Source organism: Fukomys damarensis, unplaced genomic scaffold (assembly GCF_012274545.1).
Source record: "Fukomys damarensis isolate Sample0158 unplaced genomic scaffold, DMR_v1.0_HiC HiC_scaffold_23, whole genome shotgun sequence".
NCBI lineage: Eukaryota > Metazoa > Chordata > Mammalia > Rodentia > Bathyergidae > Fukomys > Fukomys damarensis.
Genome location: NW_022900935.1, coordinates 23,071,502 through 23,087,242, shown reverse-complemented (window position 1 = coordinate 23,087,242; position 15,741 = coordinate 23,071,502). Strand labels below are relative to the sequence as shown.

The 15,741-nt window shown below is 37.7% G+C and overlaps 1 protein-coding gene across 9 annotated transcripts in view; it reads left to right on the top strand.

Annotated features, from left to right (window-relative positions):
* The window catches only part of LOC104869131 (putative olfactory receptor 2B3), a 166,808-nt gene that overhangs the window by 52,229 nt on the left and 98,838 nt on the right, over positions 1 to 15,741 (top strand). For 4 of the 9 annotated variants that reach the window (XM_033767649.1, XM_033767651.1, XM_033767654.1 and 1 more), the window contains exons 2-4: positions 4,032 to 4,170; positions 7,551 to 7,626; positions 14,721 to 14,814. The gene's annotated coding sequence lies outside the window, so the exon portion shown is untranslated. Of the gene's footprint in view, positions 1 to 4,031; positions 4,171 to 6,781; positions 6,862 to 7,550; positions 7,627 to 14,720; positions 15,093 to 15,741 lie in introns of those variants that run through there. The other 5 variants (XM_033767656.1, XM_033767655.1, XR_782196.2 and 2 more) reach the window with 4 other exon arrangements.

The following is a 15,741-nucleotide window of genomic DNA, read 5'->3' as shown; positions in this document are numbered from 1 at the left end:
GGGAGGGAAACTAGGGGGCAGAAAACAGAAAGAGGTGGGTTACGGTGGAGAGTAGGATGAGGATTGAAAGTCTGAGAAGACGGGAGGAAAACGGGTTGGAGGTTGAGAGGGTGGAGGAATAGAAGGAGGAGGAGGCTTGGGTCGAGCTGTAGGGATTCGAGGTAGTTTTTTCATTTTCTCAGGAGGCTCTTCTGCTTACTCAGGTTACCGCAAGAGTAAAATGAGTGATGGGCTTATGCTGGAACTGTTCCAGCATCCATCTCACGCATCAGCCCTTGCATCATCCCATGTCTGAATGCCCATTGTGATGCGTGCGGGCTGCAAATACAGACAGGGCTGTAGCGGGTGCTTGGAGCAGAGCTTTACCTTTGCCGGTTTGTCTTGGTCCCTTTGGTCCCTTGGTGTGTTGCCTGTCTGTTGAGCAGAACCAGAACCCTAGGTCAAAGCTGCTAGGGTGGCTGCCCACTTCTGGTCCTCAGTGAGTGCACTGGGTGTTCTGCTTCAAGACCTGAGATGCCTCAGTCCAGGCAGATGACTCAGGAGGCTACTAACAAACGCACCTTTTTTGTCTGCTACAGCATCCCTCTCTCTTTAACATTCCTGGATTCTCTATCACCATCCATATCATAAGTTCTTTGCTCCTTTCTCTCTTGAACTCTGATCACTGTAACATTCTGCTTTTTCACAAATAACCATGGAGCATTTCCTCTCACCTTTCTCAAACTTTCAGTTATATTCTCAGTCTGTCTATCACTATCACATGTTCCTATTTTCTTTGTTTCTTCATCAACTGTTCCTTGCATGCTCTGACTTTAATTGTAATCTGGTTTCCCTTGAGAAGGAAACTATTTCCTATATATCTGAAGTAGTGAGTACTGATTTATTTTCCCCCTTCCTTCCTTCCTTCCTCCCTGCTCCCCTGATTTTTTGAGACAGAGGGTTGCTAATGTAGTTCAAGCTGGGTTTGAAATAAGAACTCAGTAAGGACTATGCAACCCAGACTGGCCTCAAACTCACTGCAGTCCTCCTGCCTCAGCCTCCCAAGTGCTGCTATTATAGGCATGTGTCACCACACCTGACTTTTGAGAGTGTTGATTTTCTGAAAATCTAAATTACTTCAGAATGGGTATGTAGTGTACAGATTCTCCCTCCTCTAATTCCTTTGAAACCATGAGTCCACTCTTCCATTGGAAAATGTCTTGCTGCTTAGAAAAGTGTGCTAACTACCACCATTTCCCGGTCCTGCCACCTTATGTAACTTGGACAACCTCTTTTTCTACAAAAAGTGTAACATTTGTATCAAAATTTCACACTTGAGGTCATTGTCTTGAGTCACTGTGATGTGATGGCCATGGTCTGATTGGAGACTCTGTCCTCACTTTCCTTTATTTTTTAATTTGTTGAGCCCACTACTTGTATTACATATTAACCACCCATGGCCATAACTGATGCTTTTCATTACCTAGAAATTATCTTAGTTTTGATATCCTTTATCCAGATATACTATTTCTTAAGCACTATCTTTATTACTTAACAGTAATTGCTTCTACTTCATTTAGGCCCTGTCATAGTTACCTTTTTTTTGGTTGTTGTTGGGGAGACAACCTAAAGGCACCTGAAGGCACCTAAAGTTAAAGGAGGAAAGGTTTATTTGCCTCTCAGTTTGTAGAGGTTTCAGTCCATGGTCAGCTGGCACCAAGGCAGGATGGCATGGCAGAGGTGCATTGTAGAAGAGAAACAGTTCATGGCAGAGCAGGCAGGAAGCATAAACAGCAGCAGCAGCAGCAGAAACAGCAGAAGCAGCCAGCAAGCAAATCTGCCTTTACATTTCACCCAGGCTACCTGCACTCTGGATGGTGCCACTCATACCCCTAGTGGGGCATCTTTAATCCTGGCATCCCATCCCTAATCCCAACATCACATCTAGATCAAGCCAGTTTGAAAACTCCCACCTATAAGTGCATTAGGATTTGGGGAGACCTTGAGATGCAAGCCACAATAGGCCCCAAACCACAAGACCTTTCTGTTATTCTATCACAAAAAACTAAAAAAAAAAAAAAAAAAAAAAAAAAAAACAAATACCAAATAGACCATGGCATATACTCCTTATCTCCTTGAAAATATCATATCACACCTTATTGAACCCCATATATGAGTTATTCCTCTCAAATATTGGAGGCCACAATACTTATAAATTTAGGAGCTCCAGCCATGGCAGGATTATCCACTGTTGCCACTTCCCCAAAGACTGAGAGGCAAGGCTGTGACAGGGCCATATTAGCCTTTGAGCTGATTCTCAAATTCACCAGGATAAGTTATAAGGTATTTCTGTTTGTCTTAGTGTTTCAGCAGTATCACAAGTACTTAGATAACTAACTTATAAACAGAAAGAATTTATTCGGCTCATGGTTTTGGATGGTACAGTCAATGGTAAATTGATCCCATTCTTTTTTGGCCTGTGGCTTGCCAGCAGGTCCTGATGGCTGCACGTGGCAAAACAAATTTCTTACCTCATGGTTAGTCAGAGAAAGAGAAAAGAAAGTGGCTAGGGTCCCACTATCCTCTTAAAGTGCATATCACCAATATCTGGAAACACTCCCATTAGGCCTTGCTTCTTAAAGTCCCATCACTTCCCAATAATACCATGCTTTTAACACATGAGCCATTTAAGAACATTTCTAATCTAAACTATAGGGCCACTGTTGTGACCAAGCCATGTAAAGGTACTTCTTGGGCTTCAATTAGACCTTCCTTTCCACAGAGGCTCTTCTGTCCTCCATCAGACTTTATTAAATTGATTTTAACAAAGACAAAACTCATTCATTTTGTTGTTAGTGTACTTTATCTATTCAGGGTTTCTGCTGTGAGACTTGTTTACTGTGAAATGCTGTAGTGCACATCAGTCTGTTGGCAAAATGATTTGATACTTGGCTCTGTCATCCCTCCCTTCTTGGAGATCATAATCTGTTAGCACATAGTAACCAAAGAACCATATATATCTAAATGTTAGGGTATAAAAGTAGAAAACAGAATGGTGCTACAAGAGCTTATAGTGCACTCATTTAGCCAAGCTGGAGGTTTCAGAAGGTTTCCTTGTGGGGGTATGAGGATGTCTGAGTGTATTCCTAAATGTTTGGGATCCTAAAGTAGGAGTTAACTAGAGGAAATAAAGAGTGGAGAGTTGAGAGCATGCAGGGGGAGGGAAGATCTACCAAGTTCCTAATGCCAGAAAGAATATGATGTCTGTAAGGAACAGAACAAAGGTCAATTAGGCGGAAGCAAAGGAGGAGATGGGCAGGGTCAAACCGTGGCCTACACTGGGATTTTTGCTTTTTATGTTAGGTGCTCTTAAGTTATTAAACTTTTCAAACCTGGGGATGATGTTTTCAGATTTTGGATCATTTTACCTGCAGTGTATGGTATAGATTAGTAGATGAATCTATGTATGTATATACTGATCTCTTTCATCAACTTTCCCTGGAATATAGTGAGATATTTTTACTTCAGTATTACTTTTGAAATTCAGAAAATTTTCCTATGCCATACCTTTGGATATTGCTCCTGATCCCTTTACCATTTTTTTAAAGATTTTTTTTTTTTTTTGAGAATGCACTGAGCTGCATCCCCAGCCCTTTTATAATCTTTATTTACGTGAAGCAGGGTCTCTCTAAGCTCTGATGTACTCAGGCTGTGCTCCAACCTGCAATCATCCTGCCTCATTCTCCTAGACTGCTGGGATTAGTGGTTTGTACCACTACACCCAGCCTGTTCTTTAGAAATTCTTCAATACTTGTAAGATGGATCAGTGCTACTCACCCCATAGTTATCATAATTTTATTTCTTTTCTCCTGTATTGGGGGACTATTTCAATTTTCAGAAAAAGTCACTTTTTCCAATGTTCAACTTTAAAATTTAACTTAATGCACTCTATCTCAGTCTATTACATTTTATCATAGAATGGTTTGCCCTCTTACACCCGACTAAAATTATAGAATTGCTATTTAAATATGTTCTTCATGTTTGTTTTTCAGATGAAGGCTTTTTCTTAGGTCTTCAGGACATTGCTCTCTTCTCAGGGTGCAGATGCGCATCACATGGTGGTCATGGGAATGATGGGATGGCAAAGATGATGATGATACTGATGATGATGATGGCTGGGTGATGAATCAGGTGATAATATTGGAGTGGTAACACATAGTAGGAAATGGATGAATATTTGGGGGCGATGATGGGTTGGGTGAGAGTGGTGATGAGAATACTGATGGGGAGTGGTGATGGCGGTGAAAGGAACGGTACCTTGGGTCTGTGTGTAGTATCGGGTGACACACACTTAAGTCGATATTAGGGAAAAGTTACAAGTTTCTTCGGGTACCTCTTAAAGACAGTCATTTCTGCTTAACCTGCTTAGCTGCTGGTGTTGGTCCCAGCCGCCTAATCAGCTGAAGTTCCTAGTGATGATCCTTCCATTTTCTTATCATGGAACTTAACAAGCCTCAGGAATTCTCACTTCAGAGTGACTTAACTGTAGCTTCCCTGGGCCACTGGGCTCCAGGGGCAGAGGAACCCCAGATTGCCACCCCCCGACTTGGGAATAAAATAGGAGACTCATAGCAGGAGGGGAAAAGGAGGAGTGGAGCCCAAAGACATTACCTGTATCTTAATTGGGATTCTAAGAGTGCAGCTGTCTGTGTAATGGCAGCTCGTCTATTCTCCGGGGAAGTGTCAGCCTCACACAGAGCTTGTGGGAGATTCTCAGCAGCTCAATTCTTGGGTTTTGTGAAGCCACACACATGATTGTAATGCAGGTCCCTAAGTGTGGGTGGCACATGCTGCTGCCTGAGAAGTTTTTCTCCACCTTGAGGTGTTCTTGATATGCAAGTCTGTCACAGAGATCAGAGTATTATGGTCCTGAAAGATTGTCTGTTTTCTTTATTTTTATTTTTTGGTACCAGGGATTGAACTTGGATCCTTGCACTTGCACGGCAGGCAGTGGAACCACTGAGCTAGATCCCTGTCTCTGTCTTTGCTAGTTATTAAACTGAAGGAGCAGTCATATCCTGTCCATGTTATAGAAAATCCTGAAATTTATACTGCCCTTGTTTGTAATAGCTTTTTTTCTCTAAGTACACAAGTGAACATCAATATATTCTAACATTCAAACACTACAGATAAGCAAAATTTAGATTTGATTGTTTCTCAATGCTAACTCCAACATCAGAAGTTAAGTCTGCTTCTCAACTTTTCAAACTATACTTGAGGGCCGGGGATTTAGCTCAGTGCTGCCGCTTCCTGCCTCACAAGTGCAAGACCCCAAGTTTGATCCTTGGTACCAAAAAAACAAAACAAAACAAAACAATTTAAAAAGTAAAATTAAAATATTAAAAGACCTCTATACTTTAACATTGCATTCATATGAACACATCAAAATGTAATTTTTTTCTGTTTCTTTTTCCTAAGGTAGAAGGACATAGTGATGTCACAAAACTATATAATACAAAATATATAAATTATGTACTGTTCATATTAGGTCAAAGTTATCTTTAATTTTACTAAATTCTTTCAAAAGAGCAGTATTCTATTTAAAGTATTTTGTGTAAAAGAACATAAGGCCGGGGATTTAGCTCAGCGGTTCGGTGGACTGCCTTGCAAGCTCAAGGACCTGAGTTCAATCCCTGGTACCAAAAAAACCACCACCACCAAAAATAAATAAATAAAAGAACATAAATGATGAAAAGCCTACCTCTGACTTATAACCTAATCTTGGTAGCCCATATTAGGATGAGGCCAAGGCTTGGGGAACTCCTTAGAAGTGATGAGAATTTTAGGATTATAGCATGAAATGCTTTTATGATCAGTGACCATCAGGCCCCCTTCGTTATCCTTTTTCTCCTAATGTTAGATTTGATAAAGAAAAATATGTTTAAAATAAGAAAGTACAATTTTAAAAGTTCATATATTTAAAAATAATTATGAAAATATTCATTTCCTTACATCACTGCCAAATTTGAAGAATAATCACTCTTTCATTTTTGGCCAGTTTAATGGGTGAATTAACATCTTATTTATTTTGAATTTCATTGATCATTAATGAGATGGCCATCTTTTCAATTGTTTATTGACTATATTCATTCTTATATTGTATGTGTTTTCAGTTTTATCACTGTCCCATTTTATTAGTTTTTCTAGTGAAAATTTTATGCATATTTTCAGAATATGTAGTTTTTATATTCTATATATTGTGTATATATTTTGAAAATAACAAAAATTTTTTGTTTCAGAGTTTCTCTTGATATTGTGTATGTGTTTACATTGAATATGTGTATTCTCTCCTTTGTATCCTGTACATGTTGCAAATATTTTCTCTCAGTTCATTAATTTGCCCCCAAAAGTTTTTATATTTTTTGGTTGTCAAATCATTCAGATTTTCTCTGTAAGGCTGTGTTTGTGGTCCTTCTTAGGAACAAAATATACCCCAAATTTACACAAATACTCTACATAGTTTCCAAATATATCATTTATGCTTTATTTCATGAAGAGCTTACTTTCGCTGTGTAGTGAGGTACACATCTAACTTTTTTCTATAGCCAGTTAATTCTCTCAATGCCACTTATCGAATTTACATTCATTACCCAATTGATTTAAAAATCCATCATTACCATATACTAATCTATATAATCTAGTTTGTAAAAAGTAAGAAAAAAATTTCACTTAGGTCTTTTATCTTATGGTTTTTCACTGCAGGAAAACTTTGGTCAGAGATTATCAATTTGCCTTCCTGGGGACATTTGTCACTATCTGGAGACATTTTTCAGTTGTCCTATCTAGAGGTGAAGGATGCTACCAGAATCTTGTGATTAAAGGGTAGGGATTTTTCTCAACATCTTAAAATGGGCAAACCAGGCTTTGCCCCCAACATAGAATCACTCTTTCCAAAATGTCAGTAATGTTGAAATTGAGAAATTCTTAGAAAAATTTCTCCTTTTGTCCTGAAAACTATTTTCTATGGAGCCTCTCTCTGTCTCTGTCTCTCTCTGTCTCTCTCTGTCTCTCTCTGTCTCTCTCTGTCTCTCTTCTCTCTCTCTCTCTCTCTCTCTCTCTCTCTGTGTGTGTGTGTGTGTGTGTACATATGCCTAGTAACAGTGGTTTGGATCATTAATCTGTACAACCATAATTAATGTAAAAATTGAATATAAACCTAAATATGATTTGGTATATTTTTAGGCAGGATTATGTGATGGGGTAGAATACAGATTTAAAGTCCAATTGCCTGGGTGGGAATCTTAGCTCTGTACTTTCTTGTCATGATATTGCGGCAAGTTCATTACCTCTCTGTACATTCCTTTAGTAGTTAATAAGAATGTGAACTTCATTGAATGGTTGTGAACTAAGAATGTACTTAGAGCCATTAGCCTAGTGTTGGTGCAGACAAGTAAATGTTAAATGATATGAATCAGTGTGTTTTTGTGTTAATTTCATAATACAGTGTTGTTATTATTGACAGAAAGGGTACACTTGGAATATGTATAGCTTTCCTTGTGTCTACACCACAGGTGCAAACAGTGGTTCTTCAGAAGAGGCAGCAGAAGAAATCACCTGTGATGAAGGTCATTAAGAAATATCAGAAAGGTCAGCATAACTCTCTGCTAAGGATGACCAGGAACCAGGTCGTAGCAAGTACCTTAGAGGATATTTGAACACAGTATCTTGAAAACTTCTGTTTATTAATACATGTTTGTTTATAAGTACATTAATACCTGTTTTTATTAGTACAGTTTACAGTCATCTTGGGGTGGCCACATATACATATTACAGCTTGTTTTTTTAATTCCTTCCCCTCTTCCTCCCCCACTCCACCAGTTCCCTTATCACCTTTTTCATATTTGTTTTTCCCCCCATTAAGTTTATTGGTACATTTAAAGCAAACCATACAGTTACATTTATCATTGGGATCTTGAACCTTTACATGATATGTCTTGGTTCTTGTTTTTTCCCCATACCCCTGCCCTCCTTTCACCCCCTTCACACTTCCCTATTTACAAAGACTTTGATTCCATTTTTTCCATTTTTCACATATTTTGTTTTCCCTTATTTTCTTTCCCCTCCCCTTCCCACTTCCCCTTTAGCCATTTTCTTCCTATTTCACACTCTCAATTATACCATTTGAACCTTATTTACACTTTTAATTTTTCACACCAGAGAAACTATTTGGTATTTACTCAAGTGTGTCCTATTTATTTCACTTAAGAATATGGCCTCATTGTGCATCCATTTAGCTATATATTTTTCTAGTTTTGTTCTTTATGGCTGAGTAGTACTCCATTTTATAGAAAACCCACGTCATCTTTATCCAGTCTTCAGTTGATGGGCATTTAGGTTGTTTCCAAGTTTTAGCTATTACAAAGTGTGCTGTTAAAAACGTGGGTGCACATATATTACTGTTGTATGATTCTTTTAATTCTTTTGGCAAGATACCCAGCAGATGGTTAGCTGGGTCATATAGGACCTCTAATCCTAGTTCTTTGAGGTATCTCCATATTGATTTCCATAGTGGTTGCACCAGTCTGCACTCCCACCAACAATGGAGAAGAGTTCCTTTCTCCCCACAGCCCTGCCAGCATTTGTTATTGGTTGATTTCTTGATAGCAGCTATTCTTTCTGGAGTAAGGGGGAATCTTAGTATTGTTTTCATCTGCATTTCTCAAATGACCATTGGTGTTGAACATTTTTTCATATATTTGCTGCTTTTACTTGATTGTCTGAGAAATGTCTGTTCATTTCAGATGCCCATTTTTTGAATTGGGTCTGAGTATTTGGGTCTGATGGTTTTGAGTTCTTTATATATTCTAGATAGTAGTCCTTTGTATGAGGAGTTAGCTGATAAAATTTTTTCCCACATTGTAGGTTGTCTCTTAGCACTGTTGGTCATTTCTCTTGCACTGCAATAACTTTTTAATATAATGAGATCCCAGTTGTTTCTTTGTGCAAGTTCTTGTGCTGCTGAGGAATTGTTCATAAAGTCTTCTCCTATACCAATGTCTGTGAGAGTTCTACCTAATTTACCTTCCAGTAAGTTTAGTGTTTCAGTTTTGATATTTAGATTTTTTAATCCACTTGGGTTTTAGTTTAGTACATGGTGAAAGACAGGGATATAGTTTTAATCTTTGGCAAGTTGAAAGCCCAGTTTTTCCAACACCTTTAATTAAAGGGGCTATCTTTTCTCCAGGGAGGATGGTTGGCTGTTTTGGCAAAGATGAGGTCACTGAGTATGTCTGGTGTTGTTTCTGCATCTTCTAATCCATTTCATTGATCTTTGGGTCTATTTCTTTGACAGTACCACTGTTTTTGTCACAATGGCTTTGTAGTATAGTTTCAAGTTGGGAATTGTGATACCCTCTGCTATGTCTCTGTCACCTAGAATGGTTTTTGCTATTCTAGGTCTCTTCTGGTTCCAAATGAAATTTTGGATTGTTTTCTCAAGTTCTGTGAAATATACTGTTGGGATTTCAATTGGGATTGCATTGAATCTGTAAAGAAGTTTTGGAAGTATGGCCATTTTCACTATGTTGATTCTTCCTACCCAGGAGCAAGGAATGTCTTTCCATTTTCTTATATTCTCTTTGATCTCTTTTTTCAGAGTGCTGTAATTTTCAGTGTAGAGGTCTTTTGATTCCTTCATTAGATTGATTCCTAGATATTTCATGTTTTTGGATGTTATTGTGAAAGAAACTGTTTCTCTAATTTCTCTCTCAGTGAGTCTGTTATTTGTGTACAAGAAGGCTATTGATTTTTGAGTGTTGACTTTGTATCCAGCTACTCTGCTGAATCTGTCAATTAAGTCTAGAAGTCTTTTGGTGGAGTATTTTGGGTCTTCTATGTAGAATATCACATCATCAGCAAATAGTGACAGTTTAACTTCTTCCTTTCCTATCTTTATTGCTTTTATTTCTTTTTATCTAATTGCTGTGGCTAATGTTTCTAGAACTGTATTGAACAGGAGTGGTGATAGTGGGCATCTTTGTTTTGGTCCTTATTCTAGTGTAAAGGTTTTCAGTTTTTGACCATTTAAAATGATATTGGCTGTTGGTTTTTTATAGATAGCCTTTATTGGTTGAGAAAAAGACCATCTATTCCAATTTTCTGTAGGGTTTTTGTCATGAATGGGTGTTGAATTTTGTCAAATGCTGTTTTTGCATCTATTGAGATGATCATGTGATTTTTGTCTTTGAATTTGTTAATAATAGTGTATTACATTTTTTGATTTATGCATGTTGAACCATCCTTGCATCCCTGGGATAAATCTGACTTGGTCAAGGTGTATGATCTTCTTGATGATTTGTTTTCTGTTTGCCAGTATCTTATTGAGGATTTTTGCATCTATATTCATTAGGGATTTTTGCCGTAATTCCTTTTTTTCTTTCTTTTTTTTTTTTTTTTTGTTTTTTTTTGGTTGAGTCTTTCCTTGGTTTTGGAATCAAAGTAATACTTGCTTCTAGGAATGAATTTGGAAGTATTGCTTCCCTTTCCCTTTCATTGAAGAGTTTAAAGAGTAGTGGCAATAGTTCTTCTCTAAATGTCTTGTAGAATTCAGCAGTGAAGCCATCAGTATCTGGGCTCTTCTTTGTTTGTAGTATTTTAATTACATTTTCAATTTCACTGATTGTAATGGGGGTGTTTAGAATTTCTTTATCTTCTTCATTCAGCTTTGGTAATTCATATGTATCTAGAAATCTGTCCATTTCTTCTGTATTTTACATTTTATTTGAATACAGGTTTTTGAAGTAGGTATTGATGATCCTCTGGATTTCTCCTTTTTCATTTCGAAAAGCCAACTCTTCATTGATTTTTTTTGTATAGTTCTCTTAGTCTACATTGCATTGATTTCTTCTCTGATCTTTATAATTTCCTCCCTTTTATGAGCTTTTGGTTTGTTTTGCTCTTGTTTTTCCAGAAGCTTAAGGTCAAGTATTAGGTTGTTTATTTGAGCTCAGTCTACTTTCCTAGTATGGGCATTTACTGCTATGAATTTCCTTCTTGAACTGCTTTCATTTTGTCCCTTACATTCATGTATGTTATATTGTCATTGTCATTTAATTGTAGAAAGTGTCTAATTTCTTATTTAATTTCCTCTGTGACCCAATGGTTGTTCAGCAGGATGTTATTTAATTTCCATGTGTTTGTGATGTTCTTGTGGCTTCTTAGGCTATTGATCTCCAGTTTAATTGCACTATGGCCTGATAATATACAGGGGATAACTTTAATTGCTTTGCATTTACTTAAGCATGTTCTAAGAGCTACTCTGTGGTTTTACTTTGGAGAATGACCCATGTGCAGCTGAAAAGAATGTATATTCTGATTTTGTGGGGTGGAATACTCTGTAGAACCTAGTAAGTCTGTCGGTGCAGTTCTGTTATTTCATTGTTGATTTTTTGTATAGATGATCTGTCTATTTGTGTCAGTGGGGTATTGAAGTCCCCTGCTACAATTGCATTAGTGTCAATTTCATTTTTCATATCCATTAATATTTGTTTTGTATAGTTGGGGCATTAGTATTCTGTGCATATATATTTATGATTGTCATTTCTTCCTCTTTTATTGTTGCCTTTACAAGGATGTAGTGGCCTTCTTTGTCTCTCTTAATTAGTTTTGGTTTAAAGTCTATTCTTTCTGCAAATAAGATAGCTACCCCCACTTTTTTCCAGGCTCCTGTTTTCTATCCTTTTACTGTCAGTCTATGAATTTCTTTGTGAATTAAGTGGGTTTCTTGTATACAGGATATTGTTGAATTTTGCTTCTTAATGCATTTTGCCAGCCTGTTTCTTTTGATTGGTGAATTGAGGCCATTAACACTGGTGGTTATAACTGTTACATATTGACTTTTCATTGTTATGTTATTTTCTTGTTGTTGGTTCTTTTCTTTTTTTATTTTTCCCTCTCTCTCTTTAATTTTTTGCCTTGCCTGGTATATTTGCTCTGTTGGCCCTTATGGAGTTGTGGTCCTCATTTTTTTTTCCAGGATATTGTTGGGAGTGCCCGTTTGGTATTCATGAAATATTCCCAGGTGTTCTTTGTTGTGGAAGTATCTTATTTCCCCATCAATTTTGAAAGATAGTTTTGCAGGATACATCAGTCTAGATTGAAGTTTGTTTTCTTTTAGGACTTGAAAGACTTCACTCCAGGCTCTCCTTGACTTGAGGGTTTGGGTTGAAAAGTCTGCTATGATTCTGATGAGCTTTCCTTTGCATGTGATTTGTATCTTTTCTCTAACTGCTTGTAGTATTTTGTTCTTTGCTTGGTTTTCTGGGATCTTGATTATTACATCTAGGTGTAGATTTTTTTTTTTATCATGGCTATTTGGAGTCCTATATGCCTCACTTATGTTTTCTGTCATTAATTCTATGAACAGTTTTTTCATATTCTCCTGCTAGTTCATGGCTTCCTATCAGTCTTATATTTATCTTCTCTGCATCATCTAAGAGTTGTTGGATTGATTTCTCATTCTCCTTTATTGTTTTTAAGAGATCCCTCTTTTCAAGCTCACTGACCACAGTCCCATCTTCTGTATCTGAAATTCTATCTTCACATTCATTCATTCTGCTGTGAATGCTTTCTGTAGTTTTTAATTTCCTGGATATCTGTTTGAATATGTTTCATGGATTCCAATTCTTTCCTATGTTGAGCATTCAAAGTTTCCATTTCTTTCCTATGTTGAGCATTCATGGTTTCCATCGTGGTCCTGAGCTCATTTTTTTTTTAAATCTGTTTCTGTTCTAGAGTCTCTAATCATGTCATTGATTCCACTCACCATCTCTTTGGTTATCTGGGAAATTATTTCTGTTTTGAATTTTTTTTTTTTTTTTTTTTTTTTTTTTTTTTTTTTTTTTTTTTTTTTTTTACTTCCTGTACTATCAGTTCAGGGTGTCCAGATGGTTGACTGTCAGACTTTTTTCCACCTCATTTCCCCAAGAGTTTACTTTTGGGGAGGTGGAAGCTTGTGTTTGTGTCTTGTTTAAATGTCTTCTCATTTCTGTTTTTGTCATTGGTACTGTCCTTGGTTTAATTCCTGGGTTAATATTTCAATCTTCCTGTTATAGCTGGTCTTTAGGTTTTGAGTCTCTCGTGACTCTAAGGCAATCTTATTTTTATTATACCAGAGAGGACAACTGATTAGATTAATCATAACACCTCAGCCCAAGTGATACAATCAGCAACACAATAGCATCAAGCACAGCTTAGAAAATGACAATTTGTTGTAGTTATTAATCTATCACCTTTAACTGTGTGAATTAAATCAAAATTGAAGACCAGTCCAAAATATGCTTATAGTGAATAAACTCTTCAAATAGCAACTTTACCCTTCAGGTTGGGGATGAAGAAGGAGTTGGAGAAGGAAGGATAGGTAGATAGGATAGAGAAAGGTTAAAAGTGAGGTCAGAGGACACAGGAATATCACAGAAACTCTAAGGAGCTGTTAAAGAGAAGAAGAGAAGAAAGTCCAAAATATACACAAGTACAGAACAAACTAACAGGCTAGAGACTGTAATCACTTTCTTTTAAAACTAATGGCAGTTGAGAAAAGGAAAAAGAGATGAAAATGAAAAGAAAGAAAAAAATTCAAATTAGGATAGGAGCTGGAACAAAAAGGGAGAAAAATGAAGGTGAAAGTGGGAGGGAGGGAGGGAGAGAGAGAGAGAGAGAGAGAATAAGCAAAAGAAGATAAAAAGAAAAAAATTGAGAAAAGAAAAAGGTAAAATTTTTTGAAATGATTAAAGATAAGAGAAAAATATTACTTTGAAAATAAAAAATACAAATAGAAATACAGGGCCTCCTCCAGGGTATACCTCTGTTGACACAATAGACAGCATGAGCAGGAGTGTGCAGATCTAAGTTAATTAGTCTCATCAAGCCAGCAGCTGTCCCCTGATGTTCAGGCTGATTTCTGTCTGCAAGGCCCAAGTTGAGATCTTTGTCCTCCTGCTGGTTTGAACTCTGCAAGGTTCTGCTGCAGGTTCCAGCTGTCTTTCCCCTGAAGTCAGACCAGGTTCTGATGAGAGGTGCTTGTCCTTCCAACTTACCAACTAAGGTGATGTGGTGTGCCTTTATTGCAGATTTTCTTCACTTTTCCAATGGGCTTCAGTTTTCATCCATAAGCCTCAGAGAGGCCCTCTTTTTCTTGTTTGGTGGGGATTCTGGGGCACGAACACTTGTGCTGGTGCCTGTGTGGCTGGGCTCTGCTGGTGTACTGGGCCAAAGAGGTGTGCCTACCAGAGGGTCATGAGCTGCTGCCAGTCTCCTCTAGCACACTGGGCTGAAGGAAATTTTCATATTTGTTAATATTACTTGCCTTTGTTCATGTTATGGTGTATAGTGTTTACATTAACTGGGGTTATTTGTTTTATGTACATAGCATATCTAATGGAATACTACTCAGCTATAAAGAATGACATATTTGAGATATCTGTAGGAAAATGGATACACCTGGAAAATATAATGTTGCATGAAATAAATCAGACACACAAGCTTAAATCCCTTATGGTATCTTTCGTCTGAGAGAGGTATAGCACAAACAAAGAAATCTTGATTGATGTAGAACTATTGGATCTATGTTCTAGAAACAAGAGGTGCTTTTAAAATCAATTTAGTGGGTAAGACCTATATTTTGTGGCTTAGACTTTTTGTTTTAAAATATAGTGGTGGTGATTTGAGTGCTTCTTTACTCGTAGGCTTCTCTGAATAACTGGATTTCTTTGAGGGAGATCAGAAACTGGGCAGTTGGGGCACAATGACACAAGCTAAAGGACAGTAGATGGAGAAGGGGTAAGAAGCTTGCTGGTTTGGTTTGGTTCTGTGATATGCAATAGGCTGACAATGCATGAGCATGGTGGGGACCTAACAGGAGTAGCCCTGAATGGAAAGAGTGCAGCTACTGCTATGGCTAAGAGTTACAGTGCCTTGTGATAGGTTTCTAGTAATGTGAGTCTTTGCAGGTGACAACAAGGTGTTTGCCTCACTTAAAGTTACTGCTGCATGGCAAAGAGTACAGGCTTAGGGTTCAGATCAGATTCTGCCACTCAGGAGGAAGGCAGCTTCGAACAAGTCACTTGTTCGTCTATTCTCATGGGGAAATGGCTTGTACCTCATTCATAGTACTATAAAAACTGAAAGGGAGGGCTGGGGATTTAGCTCATCAGTTCTTCTGCCTGCCTGGCAAGCCCAAGGTTCTGATCCCTTGTACAAAAAAAAAATAAAAAAAATAAAAGGGAGAATGTTGGCTATTTTTGTTCTATTTATTCCAGCTTTTCATACTTGGACAAGAGACCTAGGAGGAATTTCTATCTGATATCACAAGTATTATGATAAAGTCACTTAGGGAATAGTATGGAAACACATGCTAGAAGTCCCTGCCCCACTGTGGGGTTGGCTTTCCAGAGAAAAGGTCCCTCAGCCTAGTACAAAGGATGAGTAAACACTGTCCAGAGGACTAAGAGAGAAGCTGGTTTGGGGAAGAAGAAAGAACCTGAATGAGCAGAGGCACAGAGATGTGACAGAGCAGGCTAGGTATGAGGAACAGCCAGTGTTTTCCATCAGTGGGGACATGGCATGATGCAAAGAGTGATGAGGGGGGCAGGTGTCTTCGGGTGTCCATAGTTTTGCTCACAGTGATGAGGAGTTAATAGTCATGTTTAAAAAGATGACACTTGTGTAGATGGACTTAAGGGAAGTGGAGACTTGATTGTGTGACTA